The sequence below is a fragment of the Marmota flaviventris genome, chromosome 13, assembly GCF_047511675.1.
Source record: "Marmota flaviventris isolate mMarFla1 chromosome 13, mMarFla1.hap1, whole genome shotgun sequence".
NCBI classification, from domain to species: domain Eukaryota; kingdom Metazoa; phylum Chordata; class Mammalia; order Rodentia; family Sciuridae; genus Marmota; species Marmota flaviventris.
In genome coordinates, this window is record NC_092510.1 from 1,452,413 (window position 1) to 1,473,971 (window position 21,559).

Sequence of the window (21,559 nt, forward strand, 5' to 3'; positions counted from 1 at the left end):
TCAACTGCTGATCTAAGCCTCACTAGGCTAGTCAGAGGGAGATGAAGGCTAAGCTACCACAGAGAGACCCTCTGGCCACAAGACTCTGGAGAGGACCAGGAGGAGTCCCTAGCCATGACTGCCAGTTTCCACCATTGCCACTCCTGTCAGCTTTAAGCCACCTTCCTAAGCAGTCTCAAGATAACAAGGCACACTTACTGTTTCCTGGCTCTCAGGGTTCTCAGCATTCTCCCTGTGGTTTGTTTTCAAATTCTGCATAGCACAGACACCTGGGCTCTGGATCCAGGACAGAAGCCTACAAAAAGATTAAAAAAATGGCGAGCTCCAGACACCAAGGGAACAGAGGATTGTGGAAGCCCTCCCCCTCATCACTGGCTGCATGAGGATTGGACAGTTCTCATTTAAGAGACTGATTGGTCAAGGCTTCAGGCACTGCCTCCAACCTCAGCCAAGTGGGTGCAGAATCAAAGTCTAAAAGACAGGCTGCTCCATTGTCATTGTTAAAAGACTACAGATCAGGGCTGAGAATATAGCTTAGTCAGTAGAGTGCTTGTTTTGCTGATATAAGGCCATGGATTAAATCCTCTGCCCTACACGCACTCACTCTCACCCCGCCCCCCCCCCAAAAAAAAGGATTAAGGAAAGGACTTTGGGGACTAGGGTTATGTATGGATCAGTGGTAGAGAACTTCCCTAGCATGCATGAAGTACTGGGTTGAACACCCAGCACCGCATTAAAAAGCCACCCAAGAGGGGATGTGGCTCAAGAGGTAGTGCACTCCTCTGGCATGCGGGCGGCCCAGGTTCGATCCTCAGCACCACATACAAACAAAGATGTTGTGTCCACCAAAAACTAAAAATAAATATTTTTAAAAAGCCAACAAACAAACTACTAATGGTACTGTGTCCATTTACAACAAAAAAAGACTGTGTATTGGACTTGTGCACCCTCAGTACAGAACTCATAAACACTTTTTATAAATAATACATACATATATGTCTTCAGACAGTGTATAAAATTCTTCTGTGATGTCTTTTCAAGTAACTTATATTACAGGTATGCTTCACAACCCTGAAATCCTCCCCACCTCACTTATTATTATTATTATTATTATTATTATTATTATTATTATTTGAGGCCTGTTAATTGCATTAAATGCTTCTGTATGGGGTTATTTTAAGGCAAAGTTTTCTTCCTATAATAGGACCTAGCCCAGAGAGAAATGTATTGACACTTATAACTGTTTATAAGATTAAAGCAATTTGTGAATATATATATATATATATATATATATATATATATATATATATATCACAATTACTTTAATTTTTTTAATTTTTCTATTCTTTTTCTCATAAAAAAAAACAGTTTAAGCTTTAAACTCATTAGCAATGTCCTTATATCCCTTACCCCAAAAAAAGTGACTCACAGGTATAATTCAAATTATTGAGATTAATAAATTTTTGATCCTTTATTTTAACTAGTGAAGTCTAAAGATTTTCTTTTTATTTTCACCTTTAAATGAAGCCCACTTTTTATAGCTTTCTTGTTGTGTAACTAACCTTTAATATTCTGCAAATTTTACCCCCATTCTGATCACTTTGGACTATTGATGTTTTCATGGAGGGGATCTCAAAGTGGTCATGCACAAGGTAGGAAATGGATATAGTAAGATATAAGACTGGTGATTGTGGAGTATGTAGATTTTGCTATACAAAATAAGAACTGTTGGATGATATGGGAGTAGGGAGAAAAAGAGCAATAAAAAAAAGAAGAAAAACTTGAACATTAGAGGGGTTCACATGCTACAAGTCTACAATGATAGCGTGAATATAGAGGGTAGTGTTCTTGGAAGCAGCAATACAATCTGAGGGAAAGAAAAAGGTAATTTTTGGCACAGTACCCAAGTGATAGAGCAAGGTGAATGGGTTCTGTGTTCAACTCTTCCCACCTAAAAGTGGAATTTACAGTTCATAGAGTATGTCACAGTAGTAAAACACCATTTCTATGTACCTTTACACTTTTTCATGGCTACAAGCTTACTTTGACAATTCCAGTCATGTTACATTTTTGCACTTGTTAGCGATTCATTAATTAATTCATTCATTAAATTATTTATTTGTTTTTTATTAACTCACTTTTTCCTTAGCTGTCATTGTTTTTACATTACTGGTGATTACATAATTGCATAAATATTCTGAATGTTGACTTTTGGTTAAATATTGTTTTATGTGTTTATTCATACATTTAATTTTCAATATTTGCCAAGCCTGATTTATATTAGAGCTCAATCTTTATTTATGAAGACTAGATAAATCACATTATTCCAAATAACTCAAGGATTTATCATCTTTGCACAAACCTAATCACCTGCTAAAGTTGACCCAGTCTGGGTCACCTAAAAGCTAAGTCAAAAGTCTTCTTTTTTCTTATATACACTTTAATAAAGAATTCCTCTAGCACTTTTATATTTTGGAGAGTAAGCTAACTTCCCAAGCAGTAGTTAATAACCTAGATGAGTTTTCCAACTAGCTCACTATTACTTTTAAATTATTCACATCCTTGACACTAATAGGGTCAGTGATTACTTTTTTTTATTCTCTCTCTCTCTCTCTCTCTCTCTCTCTCTCTCTCTCTCTCTCTCTCTCCCTCATATGACAAATTGAAATCAGATATGCTTTTTTATTAATAAACACTCTCAGCCTTTAATAAATTATTCTATAAAGAAAAAGGGTTTCACTAATTTTCTTAGAACCTCACTAAGTTGCTGAGGCTGGCTGACTTTAATCTAATGCTATAGAAGTTTGCTATATATATATATATATATATATATATATATATATATATATATATATATATATATAATGCAAACTTCTATAACATTAGATATATATAGCATGAATATACAGGGTAGTGTTCATTTGACTCTTTCTCTTGGGGACTGTGCCAGAGTTACCTTCTTCTTTCATTTCTACCTTATTTCTGCCTCCAAAGAAACTAATCTTTACCCTCATACTACCATTGACCCACCATTAGACTTTTAAAATCTGAACTCTTGAGCTGGTCATTCTTTCCCTTCTTCCTTCACAGCACTTTTTTTTTCTCTACCCGTACCTATTCCACCAATAATTTTTCATGAATACTCACTACTACATACTCAGCATCCACCAATCTCACATCCTGACCCATCCCTGTTCTGCCCTTTCCATGGATCACTTTGAGATCCCCTCCACCCAGATATCAATAGTCCAGAGTAAGGTCAGGTTAGGGTGTTATATATGCAGGTTTTTAAAAGTCATTTTCATAACAATAAGCCTATTAAATTGGGATGTATTTTATCTTAGGTTAAAAAAGAAAATCTACAGACTGCATTGTTCAACTGAATTGTTTAAAATTCATTAATCTCAATAATTTGGAAAAAGAAATTCTATAAAAAGGAGAATAAAAAAGAACATAATACATAAAAGTGACAAATTTGAAGACACACCAAGTGTATATATCCAAGAGTGTCATATATTGGTGCTTTCAAAAGACAAATTAATTTGAAATAAATGTAGTTAATGTGAGATGTAATGATCAATTATTAATTATATATAATGGTAATATACATGTATATGTACAAAATGCATCTCATATAATTATGAGTATACATTGCAAAAAATAAACTCTACAGTATTTTGTTTTAATTTTGCTGACAACACTATAAATACCTACATCTAGGTTTATGTATTACCAAATGTTCAGGATACCTTTTATAAACTTTATAAAGTTTACAACTGACCAACAGACTTTTTTTCTCAATTTTTAAAAGGAGTAATACTTATTTTCAGTTAGAACATAATGCCATCATTTATCTTTAATTTTTAAATATTTTTTAATTATATATGACAACAGAATGCATTACAATTCTTATTACACATATGGAGCACAAATTTTCATTTCTCTGGTTTTATACAAATTATATTTACATGAATTCACTTCTTTATACATGTACTTTATATAACAATATACATCATATTTCACCATCATTTCTAACCCCATGATCCCTCCCCTCACCTCCCAACCCCCAAAAGGTCATTTTGATATACACTGATGTATGCTATGAAGTTATAGAAAAGAGTATATACCTTATAATAATATTAACAGATACAGTTTTGTAACTAATACATATCATAATAATAATAATAATAATAATAATAATAATAATAATAAACTAGCCATTTAGACATTAATAAATTATACATCTGGCACTACTAACATCTTTTCAAAAAAAATTGATAACTTTTATAAAAAAGGGGGGTATTTGTGGGGGGAAATGGTATTCTATGCTTTCTTAATATCAAGAATAAATTATTTTCAGAAGTAATATATATTTCAATATAAAAATAAAATAGAACCAGATTCCATGGCACACACCTCTAATCCCAATGGATTGTGAGGCTAAAGCAAGATAATCCTGAGTTTAAAGCCAGCCTCAGAAACATAGCAAGGCCCTAGGCAACTATGTGTGACCCAGTCTCTGTGTGCCCCTGATTTAAATTTCCTGTAAGAAAAAACAACAACAAAAAGAATACAATGTATTGATGAGGACACAGAACAAATTATCATGAACTTAAGATGGAGTAGAAATTGCTGTTATTTCATCATGAAAACGGTACATATATATATGAAATACTCCTCACCAAGCAGCTTAGACCTGTAGAAATTATAGTATGTGTGTACAATGACAGTGTACAAGTATGTGATAGCATAAGACTAGAGCTATACTTGTCAATACATTAGAAATCTGTAGCATAGGAGGAAAGAGGAGGTGATTCACAAAAATAAAAATAATAAAGTTTGAGAAAAAATGGTTTGTGGAACCCAGAAAAATTTTTGGTTTAATTAGAGTACAAAATACCACATAAGTATTATACTGAAGTTATATCTGTTAAATACATCACATGTATAATGGATTTCAAGGAAAATATGTGGCACTTATCACAAACTAAATAAAAATTTACAAAAGCACATAAAATAGCATGTGTGTAAATAAAACTAACCATTACAAAGACAACTATTTTAACTCAATTTAATATATAATATTTTCCTATCAAAATTTTAGCATGTTTTTCTTTAAATAAAAGAAGAGAGCTGGACCTGTTGGTGCACAATTGTAATCCCAGTACCTTGGGAGGCAGAGACAGGTGTATTGTTAGCTCAAAGCCAGCATCAGCAAAAGTGAGGCCCTAAGCAACTCAGTGAGACACCGTCTCTAAAAGTCATACAAAAGAGGTTTGGGGATATGGCTCAATTCCCCTGAGTTTAATTCCAAGGACCAAATAAAAGAAAAGAAAAGAAGGGACCAAAAAAATTATCTTAGAAATAAAATATATGTAAAATACCCCAAAACGTTTAATAAAAAAACAAATAATATAGTTATTGTTATGAGACACATTTAATGTATATTATGAAACTATATTGCAATAATACAGACCAATATATCATAATATAAACCAAATCTGAAACCATATGTAGATCAATAGTATTGTTAAGAGCAATAGAAAGGCATATGTAAAACTGATCATATGAAAAATAACATTAGACATGAATGAATGAATCTATCCAACCTAAAGTTAGAATTGGGACATAGAGGCAAAGTTCACTGTTAGAGTGTGTGTGCAGAATGTGCAAGATAGTCAGTTACAAACTTAGCAACACTATAAAAAGCAAATATTAAGAGGGAATAATGTTGAAAATAAAGCAGAATATTAAATGAGATAATCTCCCTCCATCTATAAATGAATTTAATAAAAAAACTACTGCGAGTATCTCTTTGGCAAAATCATGAATGAGTAGAGAGATTTAGATACACTGAATATTAGTCCAGTCTTAAGAAATGTACCACATTTGGGACAAAATTCCCAATTATCATCATCACTTCTAGTGATCAGAAATGTGAGAGAGTGGCTGAGGATGTAACTCAGTTTTTAGAGTGCTTGCCTTGTATGCACAAGGCCCTGGGTTCAATCTCTAGCACCACAAAAAAAAAAGAGGGCTGGGGATGTGGCTCAAGATGTAGTGCACTTGCCTGGCATGCGTGCGGCCCGGGTTCGATCCTCAGCACCACATACAAACAAAGATGTTGTGTCTGCTGAAAACTAAAAAAAATAAATATTAAATTTAAAAATAAAAAAAGAAAGAAGGAAATATGAAAGAAATGATACAAAAAAAATGGTGATATCTAGGAGCCATAAAATTTTTCACAAGTGTTTCATCAGCTGTGACCAAGACACAAAAATACCCAAATATCAAAGCTGTCAATTTATCTCAAAAAAAGAATCTGCCAAATCTGGAAAATATACTAGAGGCTGGAGAGGCAAGTCAGGAGGATTGTTATTTGAAACACAGCCTTAACAACATAGAAAGGCTATAAGCAACTTATTGAGATATTAGTGATATATCACCTGTCTCCAAGAAAGAAAAGGACTGGAGACATAACTCAGTGGTAATCACCCCTGGAGTTCAATTCCTAGCACCAAACCACACCAAACTAAACAAATATCTGAAAGATAGTAGGGACTCCAGAGTATAGGTGTACATGCATAGATAAAAATTTTGGTTACAATATAAAGTCAATAAATATACTTTTGAAAAAAAATCATGGTTCTTTTAGAGAGAGAGAGAGAGAGAGAGAGAGAGAGAGAGAGAGAGAGAGAGAGAATTTTAATATTTATTTATTCATTTTAGTTTTTGGCAGACACAACATCTTTATTTGTACGTGGTGCTGAGGATAAAACCCAGAGCCACATGCATGCCAGGCAAGTGCACTACCACTTGAGCCACATTCCCAGCCCCTATCATGGTTCCTAAGAGCTCAAAATAAAAATGCCATATAATCCACTAATAATAAAAAAAATAGGGATGTAACACAGTGGTAAAGTAACTAAATAAGTAAAAAATAAAAAAACAATTCTTGGTTTAAAAAAATGCCCTATAACCCAGTAATTATAATTCTGGATAAATATCTAAAGAAATTGGAACAATTTTGTTAAAGAAATTACTTCACTTCCATTTTCATTGTAGGTTTATTCACAGTATCTAATAAAAGGAATCAAATGTATGCCTTTTAGATGCAAAGGTTGATGAAAAGGTTCCTTCCAGCTGCAGATCATCCATCTACTTGCCTTAAAGGCTGCATACTTATAATTCAAACTGCTCCCTAAAAGGCAAGACTCAGATATGGATTCTTCTGAGTACTCCAAGAAATTTTGGTACCTCTGGACAAATTCTGTAAGACTTTTCCAAAACTAAGGAATAGATAAATTTTGGAGTTTGGAATGTGGACAACATACAGTAAATTCCTCAAGGGGGAATCTTAATTCAGACACTGTGATAAGGTGTCTGGTCTGGGAAAGAAAGAGAAAGTAAAATCAGAGTTTGAGATAAAACTAGACTTTGCTTCACTGATTTCTAGGTTATTGATTTAATCCAAACAGATATTGGAAAAGGGTTAAATCTACTAATTAAAATTTATGTAAAACAGGTATTTAAAAAGTACCAGGAAAGAGCTGAAGGTGTGGCTCAGTGGTACAGTGCTTGCCTAGCATATATGAGGCCCTGAGCTTAATTCTCAGCACCACATATAAATAAATAAAATATAAATAAATATTAAAAAAATACCAAGGAAGGATTTAGGGTTGTTGCTCAGTAGTAGAGTGCTTGGCTATTATGCATGAGACAGTCTGTTTGATACTGGACCCACATTAATATAATAATAATAATAATAATAATAATAATAATAATAATAATATTTGTTCATCTACAACTAAGAAAAAAAATTATTTTAAACAAGTACAACAGTGCTTTATGGCCTGTAACCTTCTAATTATCTGTATTCTAATTAAGCCCTTGCAATTGAACTTTCTTGTTATTTAAATTAAAGTCCAGTTTCACTTTTATTTCCTGCCACACCAGGACAAAGGAGTTTGCTTGAATATTACGAATGCTTCTAAATGTCACATTAATAAAGTTCTTTTACATATTTAAAAACTCAGTTGAAACAAACTTGGTGGCACAGGCCATAACCCCTGTGGCACAGAAGAATTATACATGGATATCATGAGTTCAAAGCTACCATCAGCAAAAGAAAGGCACTAAGCAACTAAGTCTGACCCTCTCTATAAATAAATACAAAAAAAGGACTGGGGAAGTTAAATACCTGGTACAAAAAAAAAAAAAAAAAAAAAAAAAAGAAAAAGAAAAAGAAAAAAGAAAAAAAATTCAATTGAGGACAAATACATTAAAGAAACAAACAAACAAAACAAAACAAACAAACAAACAAAAAAAACACCTTAATTTTGGACAAATTAACTACACTCTTGTGAGGATGGTCTTAGGCCTGGCCTAAAAAAACTCCATTTTAAAAACTTCAGTTTGAAACATGCAGTCTCACCAGGCATACCTAAAGAAGCCCTGCAGTATTGCCCTCAGACATGAACAAATCACTTCCCCTCACCTTGATAAATAGAGTGAGGCCTCTGTCAGATTGTCCTCACCTAATAAGAGGGAAGGGCGAGAATACCAAGGTGCAGACCACCAGACCAGATGTTTCTGGCCCTAGAGTAAATGATGTCATGGAAAAATCTGGTGGTAACTAACAAGGATTGAAAAAAGGGTAAAAAGCTGCAAAATTTAGTATAAAGAGTAGAGCAAATGAACAGATATTCAGCCAGCTCAATAAAAAATGCACTTGAGCTGGGGAGGCTGATGAGGACTTGGAATGACATCTCATCACTTCTCATCATTTGTATTATCCTCACCACTCTTAAACTCTACAGCCACACCTTAGTGAGAGGGATAAAAGTAAAAGATTATGTGATGTTATTCTCATGTGATGAAAACTTAATTTCAATGGGGAGAAACCCAATGGGGAAAATAAAACCAAGAGGCAAGATCTCCCACACACCCAAAATATATACTTTTATGAATAAAAATTTTATCAAAATTACTTTAAAATTTCATTTAACTTTTGTGCTGTCTGGTCTTATGAGAAAGCAAATTTTATTTTAAACTTCTAAGGAATGTCCTAAGGCATTAATATTTTCCAAGAGGGAAAAACAATATAATGCATTAGTATAATTTAAAAATTTCTAGTATTCATAATAAAAATTAAGAAGGACAGCTTAAATCAATTTAATAACTTAAACCACTATATCCAAATTATTGTTATTTTTGAAAATCTAAATTTACAAATAAATAAATGTATTTATCAAGCTTCATCCCAAAATTCACTCTTGACCTCTCAGGGATATCTATATTCACCACAGCTATATTCCTTGCTTGAGATATACCCTGACCTCAGCAAGGTGAAAAAAAATGGGCAACTCAGTTCTGTGTCATAGGTTATGGAATAAACATACCAAACAACATTCTCTCAGGGCCAAAGAACAGGAGAGACTCTACACTTTGAGAGAGCAGCCATCTACAACTCAGAAGTGTACAAAAGTGGACACTATTTCTCACAGGATTCTGGGTACAGATCCATTTTCATTTTAGATATCATACTTTAACCAAAAGAGATTGGTATCACTGGAGATAAAACTCTAGGTCATCAGATCATCAGTAACCCAGAAACTAGAGTCTAAACATATAAAAAAAATTATTTTACAGTTTTGTCTTTAGCCTAATGCAGGGTTGTTATTTCAATTTTCTTCTTTAGTATGGGGTACTCTGAGAATATCATCAAACATTAAAGGCATAGAAGTCTACACATATTACCATATAATTCAATAAATCCTGTCAAGAAATTAAAGTTTAAATTTAAATTAATAAAAATTTAACCAGTACCTATAAGGCACAATATGTTTTTCACATAACTTCTGTTCCACATTTGATTGAATCCTGACATTCAGCCTATGTTTAGTGAATTAGATATCTATCACTGAATAAGAAGAAACCATATAAAAATTATTGTCTCAAGTGTGGGCTTATCATAAATTAAGCCTGGGTTTATATGGGATCTTTTTACTGCATTAGGTGATCGTTGGTAAGGTTACTGAACTTCAGAGGGAGACATGGTTGCCAAAAAAAGCACCCTTCTTCTCAGAATCAAATAAATTAAGGTGGGCTCATTCTCATGGAGATGACAGTGTCATGAAAGCAAAAACAAAGTATTCAAAATGTTTCCTGACTAATATACTTTCATAGTCACAGATTTACATAAGTCACACACAAAAAATAAGAGCTCAGATCCAAAGTTTTGGAAACATACTCTGAACTTTGGAACTAAGAGGAGTAAAAACACATTGTCAACTTTATGTGTACAGATAGGGCTAAAGAATTGCTAATATGTTGACACTCGTATCATTCTGCTTTTTGTAATGAATGAGGTTTACATAGCTGTTCGGTGTGAAAGAATATTTTAAAGGTCTCATGAATATTAAGCTACTTTACTGAAATTCAGGATCAATTCTATGTGACCCCAAAGCCACAACTCACATCCTCTAGACTACATGAATTATCAATCTTTCATTATTGTCTTAGAAGTTAGATAGTGGCACAAAAAAGCAGAATTTTTTTTTGTACCAAGAACTGGACTCAGAACACTTTATCACAAATCACATCTCCAGCCCATTTGTTTTTAAAGACAAGCCAAGTTCTCACTAAGATGCTTAAAGCCCCACTGAGTTGTTGAGACTACCCTTGAACTTAAAATCCTTCTTCCTCAGCCTCTTGAGTCACTGAAATTACAGACATGCATTACAATATTGGCTCTTGTTTCCTGGTTATGAACAGGCAAAATTGAAATGCTAAGCATAGAAACAGCTGTTAAAATCACCCCTTTGTTAATTATAGCTTATTTCCTAAGGTTTAAATACTGAAACCAATATTTCAATATATATTGAAGGTAACATTATCTATTATAGTCAACAGTCTGTTGATCTCCATTCTATCCAGACATTTTTTTACTGCCTAAACTTTTATTTAATTTTAAAAGATTACTCAATATATTTGAACTTCTGGTTTTTCTGCTGGCATTATTAGGATACTAGGTTCAAACCTTACAGCCTATGGAAAATTAAGGTGTGGTTATAGCTAATGAAAGACTATATGATAAATAAAATTTTAAACTAACGAGGATGAGGTCTTTTCTTTGTTATTTTTTTATGTATGCTTGGTGAATAAGACAGAGTACACAGTCAAATCTTAAATCATACAAAGCAGGCTCTATCTCTAGTTAATAAAGAAAAATATCAAATACAAAAAGTTGTGTTGCAAAATCACATGGCACTTGGTTTGTTAACAGCAGCACAGGAATGGATTTCTGCCATATTCAGTTGTATGCATATTCTAGATCACCAAAATAATATCAGGATTACTTCAATATATATTACATCTTTAGTTGCAGCCACAGCAGTTGATCAATAATAAGTTGAAAGAATGATGAGCTTGTCAGGATACTATCTGGAGAATGCTTTTAGTAATCCTAGGCAGGGGGATTGTGTTCTAGTCATATCACAATACAGTGTATTTTTTGTGGCCTGTGGATGCAGAGCTCTTACTTCCTTGCTAATAGATCATTGCAGAAGACTTCAGGTGTGTAGATTTTTTTGATGATGAATCCTAAAAGGGTGGATCATTGGAAAGGCCAAACATGGCTATAGCTACTCTGTTGTTGATGCTTCCAACAGGTTTTTTTTGTTGTTGTTGTTATTATTATTATTATTATTTATTGAAGTAATAAATACCCTGATTTAGTGTATTCATTCATTGTCATAAACATTTTCTTTTGAGCATGTGTTCATTATGTAAAATATTGACCATTCACCTTTGTTTTCTGTCCTATATATGAAAAAGCCTATGGAATGATGTAGGAATCTAAGGGCTGAAAGCTCTGGGCTGTCTGGGAGCTATTGTTTTTTTTTTTTTTTTTGCATAAGCATGACTACACTGCCAACTCTGCCTCACATCTCTCAATTGCTAGAGACCCAAATTTTACATCCTGGGTCTCAACACCCACACAGCAACTGGCAAAGTCTTTAGGATATTTGTAGGTGAGAGATATCTCAGTCCTGATAGATTAATAGAGGTTGTTAGGAGAGTGGTGACACCTATGGACACCAAGAAGCATACAACACCTAGTTGCCTCAGTCCTATTACAGTGGACTCCTATGGAGAATTGTGATATAATGGGATTAGTTCCTTGTAAGCAGAAATAAGGATTCTGACTGCACTGTGGGCAAACATGAACCCTGCAAGTTGAAGTGTCAATAAGGTGTTGAAACTTAGGCCCCAGCCCCTGGCCAAAGAAAAAAGTGGCAGCAGTGGCATAGATGATTTGGGTAAGTAGTCAAATAAGTCATGTGCAGCTGCTCTGGCCATGGGATGAATGGTTTCTATAGATCTGGGAGCAAAAACTGATGCAAGTGTATGAGAGACTACCAGAATGAGGAATTGCAAGATAGTCAAGAGGTCTAGGAATCCAAAATACATCCAGTAGAGTATGATCTCTGTATTTTGAAAATACCTATCAACCTTCCCCATTGTGATGTTGAGTCTCTAGAGAAGAAGGATAAAAGCCTTCAAGTCCAGACATTGGATGATGCATAAAAAGAAACAACAGTAGCCAATGGCTCCAGTGAACAACTGGCATGGCCAGCCCCGGTATCCAAGTTTAACCTATTTTACCTGTTAACCAGAACTGATGGACTTAAAAAAAATTACCCAGGTGTCAAGAGAGCAAGATTATTATTTTTTGTATGTTAGAATTAGAGATAAACAGCATTTTGTGTTGCACCCTAAATATGGTGAGGTTAGCATTGCTCCTTACAGTAGAAGTTGTAAAATGCTCAATTCCATGAGGCATTTAGGGCCAAAAAAAGACCAAAAAGACCAACTGTGTTAGTACAGCTTCCAGAGGGCTATGTTTTTAGCAAGTAGCCAAGGTCATAAACACTCAGATTCAATGTATGTACTCAAAGTCAAAAACATTTGTTTGTGAGCATGTTCTTACATCAGTCAAATGTTGTTGATGTGCCTTCTTCGTCTGACCTGCATAAAAAATTCTATTTAATAACTTTGGGGGCTGAGGGATAGAAGCTAGAGGCTGGTTATGAGCTATTGGTGCCTTCAGAAGCAGCAAGCCTACCATCTGAAAAGTTCCTCACATCTGTTGAATAGGGAGCCTACACCCTGGGAACAAATTTTTACCCCTCAAACATCAGATAAAGCTCTAATAATAACCCAATCAACAAATGGGCCAAGGATTTGAACAGAAACTTCTCAGAAGAGGATATAGAATCAATCAACAAATACATGAAAAAATGCTCACCATCTCTAGCAATCAGAGAAATGCAAATTAAAACTACTCTAAGATACCATCTCACTTCAATAAGAATGGCAGCCATTATGAAGTCAAACAACAATAATTGCTGGCGAGGATGGGGCGGGGGAGGTACACTCATACATTGCTGGTGGGACTGCAAATTGGTGCAGCCAATTTGGAAATCAGTATGAAGATTCCTTGGAAGGCTGGAAATGGAACCACCATTTGACCCAGCTATTCCCCTTCTCGTACTATACCCAAAAGACCTAAAAAGAGCATACTACAGGGACACAACCACATCAATGTTTATAGCAGCACAATTCACAACAGCTAGAATGTGTAACCAACCTAGATGCCCTTCAATAGATGAATGGATTAAAAAATGTGGCATTTGTACACAATGGAATATTACAAAGCACTAAAAAATAAAAAGATCATGGAATTTGCAGGCAAATGGATGGAATTAGAACAGATTATGCTAAGTGAAGTTAGCCAATCCTAAAAAATAAATGCCAAATGTCCTCTCTGATATAAGAGGAGTGACTCAAAATGGGATAGAGAAGAAGAGCATGAGAAGAAGACTACCACTAAATAGGAAGAGAGGTGGGAGGGAAAAAGAAGGAGAAGGGGAGTTGCATGGAAGATGGAAGGAGGACCTCATTGTTATACAGAATACATATATGATGTTGTGATGAGAAAAAGAAAAAAAAAGTGTGTTGTTGAGAGCCACAGTTTAGTTGGAATGACACCTGGCATTTTGCTAGAGGGAATGGTTGAAAGGTGACCCTGCTCCGGGAATAGGGCAGCTCTGGGATTAGGGCAGATCCTGATGCCTTGGGCACCCGCTACTTTGGAGGGGGGGTTGTTCAGGAAGAATTGGCACGCGGAGCCCAGTGGAGGGAGTGTGTTGTGTGTTTCCGGGAAGTGTCTGTAGAGAGCCGGTGAGAATTTGAGAATAAAGACTTGCTTTTGAACCTACAAGTCTTTTGTGGCGGCTTGGTTATTTGTGCCCAGACAGACTGTGGCAGTGTGTTACATTAGATTGAATAAAGAGAAAGGATGGAACAGGAGGGCAGGAGTAGGGAGGATAGAAAGGGCAGCAGAATAGAATAGACAATATGATTGATGTATGTACATTCCATGTATGTATTATATGTCAAAATACATTCTGCTGTCATGTATGACTAAAAAAAAATAAATATCACATGGTAAAAAAGAAAAAAAAATTCCTCACATCTTCTTTCAACTGCTTGAGCCCCAAACATTGCTTTTTTGATATGAGCCCCTACACAGCAGCCACAGATGTGAAACTATTTTTGAGACTATCACAAATCCTCTGCTTTATGCAAGGAGTATTGTTTTGTTTTGTAGACATGCTCCCAGATAATATTTATATAGTGGATATTTAGTGTATTATTTATTTTAGATTACATATATTGCCTTAATGTTGTCTCCCCCTCACTTTTTTATGTAGTGTTTTATGTTTCATATTCTCCATTTATAAAATTTTTGTGATACAAATACAGTGGTTTTGTTGCATTTTCCATACCATGCTGCATTTTTATCATGACTGTAATGAAATATATCTGTTTTTAAGTTTCTCCTGATAAGAAATTTTAAAAATGTTTCTTGTCCTTGATTTTTCAATTCAGTTCTCAGCCATTTCCCAAGTTTATTTTAAATCCTTGCTATAAGCTTCAGAAGTTTTTCTCAAACATATTATTCCCATTTAATAGAAAGTTTGCCAGATGTAATTTTTTTATTCTTTTCTTTTCTTTTCCTTTTAAGGGGAGAGGAATGAGTACTTAACCCAGGATAGTTCTCCTAAACCCCTGTATCACAAGCCCTTTTTAATTGTATTTTATTTTATTTTCAGTTTTCAGACAAAGTGTTGCTTAGATGCTTAGGGCCCTCTCATAATATTTAGGCTGAATTAGAAATTGTGATTCTCCTGATTAAGTCTCCCAAATTATTAAGATTGCTGACATGAGCCACCATATGTGTGTAACCCCCCTTTTTGAAAAAAAAAATGTGACTACTTAACTTTTAAGAGTATTTAAAAATAACGATGAATCATGGCTGCTAAAGGAGATAAGATTTGCCTTTGGTTCAGGCATATTTGTTCTTGATATGTACTTAAAAATTGTGGGCACACAAGAAATCATATTTGTAAGATATTGTCTCAAAACTAAAAAAAAAAAAAAAGAAAAAATTGAAGATATAGCTCAGGAATAATATTCCCTCAGTTTATCCACCAGTACTACACTCATATAACACACACACACACACACACACACACACACACACACACACACACACACACAGTACTTGTGGGACTTTGAAAATATTTTTTGACACCAAACAGCTGTATAAACCTCATCTTTTACAAAAGGCAGAATTAGTGCCATAATATCAGTAGTAATTTAGCCTTATCTGTGTACAGAAATTTGGTAATGTGATTTTACTCCTACTGTAACCAAATGCAGAATTTATTCTCCAAACTTTGGGTCAGGGCTCTTCTTATTTTTTATGGCTTATATAAATGTGTGGCTATGAAAGAGTACTTTTCAGGTACCTAGTCAGGAAATACTTTTTAATGATTTTGCTTTTGCTTTTAGAATACTGTCTCCTTGATGAGAAAAAGTCCATCTTAATTTATTTGATTCTGAGATATCATGTGAAGAAGATTCACAGTAATCAGGTCCATAACCAAGGCAGGTTTTTCCTGGCATGGAGTGGATGACCTGTTGAGGAGAGGGTCATAGAAAGAAGTTGAAGCTCTCACCATCCAGATGAGGTTATAGAGTTTGAGAGGATCTCGTCAGGAGAATGATGATAAGTAATGAGATGTCAGTCCAGTTCCTCACCAGGCTCTCAAGCCCAAGTGCATCCTTGTTTCAGTTGGATGAATCCCTGTTCATTAGCTCTATTTTTACACTAAATTTGGGGGCTTTATGACCCCCCTTGCAATCCTTATCAGCTACCACCAGATTTCTCCAGGACATCATTTACCCTGGGGTCAGAACCATCTGCTGGTGGTCTCCACCCTTATCTTCTCACTTTATCTTCTTATCAGGAGAGGACAGCCTGCCAGAGTCTTCACTGTGTTTTTCAGAGTAAGGGGAAGTAATTGTCTGAGGTCATACTTGAGGGATCTGTGGGTGTGCCTGGTGAGACTGCAGGTTTCAAACTGGAGTTTTTAAAATGGAGTTGCTTAGGCCCAGGCCTAAGGCCATTCTCACCATTCTCCCACTTGATTCACATTGTACATCCTGGGGAAGGGGTGCCTAAGCTTGGCACTGTGAATCATCCATTCCATTGGCCAAAGGCTGGACTTCACCTATGTCCAAAAGTCACTTCTCATTGTGGTTTGTTGCATTGTTCCATAACCACCAATAGTGACCATATTTGAATTACATCTGGTTAAGACCAAAGCGTTTGCAAGGTACCCAGGGATTGAAATGATAATATAATCAAAATCAAGTGGTATGATAAGGTTGAGACATTTTAAAATTTGTCTTGCATGTAAGTCCCAATGAACTAATTCTGTTACATTGTCCCAGTTGATTCTAATAGTCACTGTAAGGCTCTCAAATGCTCTGAGATATATTGAATCTAAATATTGACTAAAATACAAGAATGAGGGTGGTTCCTCTAATTATATATACGTAGGCATTGCAATTCCAACTTCCATCATTCTGTGTTTATTAAAAGCGGGACTCTGTCCTCAAATCACCTCCTGGGAAAGATGTGGGTAGAAAAACAAAAGATGGAGTTCTCACTGTTCCATTATAAGCTCAGGATTTAGATCTCCAATGGCTATTTTTGCTTAAAAAATAATGTCACTTTCCAGTGTTTTGTAGCCTGTGAGTGACTCTTGCAGGCTTTCAGAAACTGTGAGAACCTGGGTCTGTTTTCCAGTCCAGCCACACACACACACCCCACAACCTTGGCTAATTGCTACAGCAATCCCCCTGCTCATTCCACATATGCAAAGTGGGCCTTATGCAGTTCTGGATCCTATGGTGGTATTGAGGTTCAAAGAACAGGCTGTGGGGATGAATGGGAGACTCCACATAACTAGAATCCTTGTAAAACCAAGGTATGCCCGGGAGCCATGGGGCTGCATTTTGGGCCTGAGAGACATTAGTTTGCAATGAGTGACCCGATTGGCTTCTGGGGGAATTTACCAGGAAACCTACTCTGCATTTAGCATGCTTGTTTTGGTGCCAATAAACTCATAGAGAGACAAAGGGGCAAGAAAAATGATAAGGCCGTGGTACACACCCAGACCATATGTGCTTAGCAAGGTTAACTTCTTTACGCTGATTCATTATTAATAAATGGGAAGAATAGGACCCACCTCATGGAATTTTCAGGAAGACTGAGAGATACGGGTGGACAAAGCATCGAGCCCCGTGTCTGGCATACAGTAAGCTCTGTAAATTTTATCTGTGTTTTAGAAGACAATTTAAAGTTTTTCTTCCTCCATAGACAGTAACATCCTGATATTTTCTCTTTCTACTTTTAAAAGAGTGGACTCACCCTGACCATCCCTAATCCAGCTGTAACAGGAGCCATGGAGGTTCCTGAATAAGCGTGACTGCAAGATGAACCTGGGAAAGGAAGACAAGGAGAGGAGGCCATGGCTAGGAGGCTCAGGATAGACAGTATTTTAATCACCCCCAAGGGCAGGCATGTAAAGGGCCATGAGTGATCACAGTGATGGAGTGCAGGCTCAGGCAAGGCCAGAAGGACCAGGACCAAGAACACAGGACTTCTTGTTATATATCCACTGCCCAATCTGCTTGGTGCTTTACCCTGGACCAAGGAGGGCAGCATGACCAAATTATTGCAGTCTTTTCCACTGAGTGAGAACTGTAAGGGTCACTGACTTTGACTGACACTTGGCACCACCCATGTGCTCTCTCTAGAGGAGATAGGTTCCAGAAGGGAAGACCATGGCTTTTCCAGGAGTGGGAGATAAAAAAGAGAAATAGAGGGAATGGAGTGAGAAATCTCAAGATGGAAAGACCAGATACTCTCAATGCCCTGTTCAGAAGAGAAACCTGGCCTCTGACCTAAGCACACAGGATAGAATGAAGCAATATTTAATCACAAGACACATTTGAGTGAGGAAATTAGGCAAATAAGTAAAGATTTCCTGACTTCGCTCCCAGAGCCCCCTCCCACCTCCCACCCCCTCTTTTATTCAGCAAGACAATGAGGTGACATGAAAAGGTTCCCAGAGACAGGACACATGTCAAGGTAAATGTGGAGATGAGGGGAGTGCAGATTCCAAAATTCAAACAGCCCCTTAGGGCCAACCCACCCTATTTTTTGCATTTCTCATTGGCTGGGAAACGGGAGGGAGGGTTGCTGTGGTCCTAATAGGCAACTCCTGTTCGCTCCTGGCCCTGCAGCTGGCATGCTGGGAGAAGGACACCCCCTGTACTGGGGGTGATGTTCATTCGAGGGCACAGTCAGGTTGGAGTCAGGTCCCTGAACCCCAGGACTAGGACTCAGAATGGGGGAGGGGGTCTCTCCAGCTGGGATATCTGGGGACTCACCTTCCCACAGTCTGTCATGTGGCAGGGCAGCAGGGCACCTGAGCAGGACAGAATAAATGGCCCCCCAAGGAGAAGCCCCCATCTCAAGTCCTCAGAGGGCCCTGACCTAGTCCCTGAAGAGTTAATAGCCCCAGTGCCAGGATCAATTAGAGAATGGCAGAGCGAAGACAAGTCACCCATCAGGCTGCCCGGGACCCCATGTATGAGTGACCTCAAAAGCTTGTTCCTTCCCCTTCCTGTGCCTCGGTTGCCTCACGTTCCAAATAGGAAAGTGTGCTCATGGCATTCCCATGGGACCATGAGGTCATCAATGTACAGCCAAGTCCCTGGAACACAGTGAGGCTTGGTAAATGTCAGTGATCTGCTCCACTCCCTAAATGCACAGATGAGGTCCAGAGAGGGCTGGTGGAGCTCCCCAAGTCACACAGATTAACAGCAGACACAGGACTTGACTGGAGCTTCGGGCTGTCCAGTAGAGACTTAGGGGAAGGATGGGTGGAGGCCAGGACCTGGCCCTGCCCCCCTCCTCTCTGGGAATGGTGCATGGCAAGAAGTTAGGAGGAACCTCTGAAGCCACTGCTCTCTAGGGCTGGGGGGAACCGGAGCTGGGTCCTGGCAGGGCCTCCCCAGGTCCTGTGCAGGGGTAGCTGTCCAGAACTGTCTGTCCATGGAGGGGGCAGGGAGGCTGTCACTAGGAGCACGCAGTGTGCCAGTCCCTGGGGCCAGGCCTGCTCAGCCTGCTGGCTCCATCCAGAGCCCGCCCCAAGGGATGCTGGGGGAGACAGCCAGGATCAGAGCAGCCAGCTGTGCTCTCCCCTCCCCCAGCAACAGGGGACTAAAGTGGGTCAAGGAGGAAGGAGGGGGCCCAGGAGGGCTGGGGGAGGGGCCCAAGGAGCTCAAGAAGTCACCCAGGGAGAGGGGACCAGGGGAGGATGCCTGGAAAGGCAAACCCATGTGTGGGATGGGCCTGGGGGGTGGGGAGAGCAGCGAGGTGCTGTGACTTTGGAGGTCCTCAAAACCGCCTCAGAATTAAGTCCAGAGAGGCATGGGTCCCGACTCCTGCCCCAGAAGGCCAGTCTTGCCTCTCCTCATCCCTAATCCTTCAGCCTCTTCCAGAGCCCACAGGCATGACTGGCCCCAGCCCAGGGGTCTCTGAGGAGCATCTCAGACCATGGCTCTCTGGCTCAGACCTGGAGGGGAGCCCGGCTGGGACCCCGCTGCCCAGCCAGAAGGTGGGTGTGGAGAAATGTAGGGAGACGAGGTCAAGCCAAACCCCAGGCTCAGTGGGACCACAGCCATGTCAGGCCAAGTCAGGTCCTGTCACCAGGGAGAAAGGTTAGAGTAGGCTCTCCCCCCCCAGAGGAACCCCTGGGGAGCCTGGGTGCAAAATGAAAGGGAGGCAGACAGGAAATGCCAAAGAGGGTGGGGAAGCCAGGCCCTGGACCCCCAGAGGAAGGGACTGGGGATCACAGTTTGATCCAGGGAGACACGGGCTGGTGTCTGCCTCCACCCCTGGCTGGCCCTGACCCAGTCATCGGCCTGTCTCCCAGCTCCCAGCTCCTCCACTCAGCATGCCCCCCCCAAAACAAACAACACCCAGGCAACTCTATAGGGTCCAGAAACCTCCAGGGTCCCTGGGTTCCAGGAAGCCAGCAAAGGAGCGGGCGGAGGGCAGAGAATGCAGAGGGTCGACCCAGTGGCTGATTAGCTAGACTTCAGGAGGGAGAAGGGCTGGAGCTCAGAGCCCCTCAGCCAGCATGGGTGCCCCACGAAGGGCAGCCTGAGAAAGCAAGCTTGGGAGGGGGCACACATCCACCCGTTCTGCAGAGATGTCACAGTGAAGATGATGCAGACTTACAGGCCAGGCCCTGGACCAGAGGGCAGTTTGGGTGGAGGCAGAAAGAGGTCCAGAAGGCAGGGCCCCGATTTGAGTCCCTCAGCAAGGCCACACACTCTCACCAAGCACATCCAAGTTTCCAAGTTGAGCCAGTGGAGCTCCTGAGGCCTGGGGGATAGGATAGAAGGGGACAGAATAAAAGAGAGGACTGTCCACCCCAAGTCCCTAAAAGAGGTAAGCACCTCCCACATGGCAGGACAGAGTTGCTGGCCCAGCTGGGCCCAGTGATGGACACTGCTATGTTGGAGTAGCCAAGAAACCAAGAAGCAGGTAAAGCCCAGCCTAGCACCCACTCAAATGTCCCAGGACCTGGCCTCATCCTCCCACCACTGACCAGTCCAAGCTGCTTCTCCCCCACTTGAACCTCAGCAGCTTACCAGGCCCAGAGTAGGGGGTAGGGTGGGGCTGGCCACAGCTGGCTCCTCAGGAGGAACACAGTGTCTCCAGCCTCAGAGTTCATAACTGTTTGCCCATCTGTCCCCAAGACAAGCTCCTGGGGGAGGGGGACCACGATGTCAGTGGTTCACCAGGTATGTAGAAGCTGTCCTGGGAGTGACTCAGGCAGGCATGGTAGGTGGCATCAGGCCACCTATATGACCTTGGATCCCTGACTGTCCCTCAAAGCCATCTCAACTGCAGACAGGTGAGAATAATGGAACCAACTTCACAGAGCTGTTGATAGGGCTCATGAGAAATGGCTCATCAAGCACTCAGCATGCAGCTGGCCCAGAGTACACCTTAGTAAGCTCTATAGATAAATGTCCTGTCCCCTTTGTCTCAAGTCAA

General features: G+C 38.9%; 1 long non-coding RNA gene across 2 annotated transcripts in view; it reads right to left on the reverse strand.

The window, feature by feature from the left end:
* Positions 1 to 21,559, reverse strand: part of LOC139701498 (uncharacterized) — a 66,041-nt gene that overhangs the window by 19,042 nt on the left and 25,440 nt on the right. The window contains exon 3 of one of the 2 annotated variants that reach the window (XR_011704030.1): positions 250 to 295. The exons of the other annotated variant lie outside the window; for it this stretch is intronic. This is a non-coding gene — a long non-coding RNA (uncharacterized lncRNA). Of the gene's footprint in view, positions 1 to 249; positions 296 to 21,559 lie in introns of those variants that run through there. 2 annotated transcript variants of the gene reach the window in all.